The sequence below is a fragment of the Monodon monoceros genome, unplaced genomic scaffold (assembly GCF_005190385.1).
Source record: "Monodon monoceros isolate NGI ecotype Baffin Bay Population unplaced genomic scaffold, NGI_Narwhal_1 Super_Scaffold_1, whole genome shotgun sequence".
Classification (NCBI taxonomy): domain Eukaryota; kingdom Metazoa; phylum Chordata; class Mammalia; order Artiodactyla; family Monodontidae; genus Monodon; species Monodon monoceros.
Genome location: NW_021703765.1, coordinates 73,442,976 through 73,443,634, shown reverse-complemented (window position 1 = coordinate 73,443,634; position 659 = coordinate 73,442,976). Strand labels below are relative to the sequence as shown.

Genomic DNA, 659 nt, shown 5'->3' with positions numbered 1-659 from the left:
CCAGAATGCGTTTTGTTCACACTCACTTCTAAACCAATGAACCCCCATAGGGAAATCAGTGTGGGTCCAGGTTTAAGTTAAATTATAATAATAGTAGTAGTAATAATATTAGCTCTTATTTATTAGGGGTTTGCTATGTACCAGACTCTGTGCTAAGAGCTTTCCATGCATCATCTCATTTCACCTTCAAAATAAGCCAAGAGGCAATTCCCTGGTGGTCCAGTGGTTAGGACTCAGCACTCTCACTGCTGGCGCCCAGGTTCAATCCCTGGTCAGGGAACTAAGATCCCACAAGCTCCACGACGTGGCCAAATTTAAAAAAAAAAAAAAATTTAAGCCAAGAGATATGAAGTGTTAAGATCTACAGGATACAGATGAACCACTGGAGGCTCAGAGAGGTCAAGGGGCTTGCCCGAGGTCACACAGCTAGTAAATGGCCAGGTCAGGATTCTGACTCTAAAGAGTCTGCTCCAGAGCTCCCTGCCACCCGCAAGTCAAAGAGCAAAGACTCCTCAAACTTGGGGAGGATTTGGACTTCTCTTCTCTTCTCTAAACCCCTGCAAAGGCCAACCACAAAGAGCATTTGCAGCCACAGTAGAAGACCAGAAAGCTAACCGAAAGCTCAGTGGTTAACTCCCCTTCGGGTGTGCTCTGGAGCT

At 45.8% G+C, this 659-nt stretch overlaps 1 non-coding gene across 1 annotated transcript; it reads left to right on the top strand.

Moving 5' to 3' along the window:
• The first annotated feature begins 208 nt into the window (after positions 1-208).
• On the top strand, positions 209-280 carry TRNAE-CUC. The gene has a single exon. It is a non-coding gene; the product is annotated as a tRNA-Glu (tRNA).
• Positions 281-659: the final 379 nt, after the last annotated feature.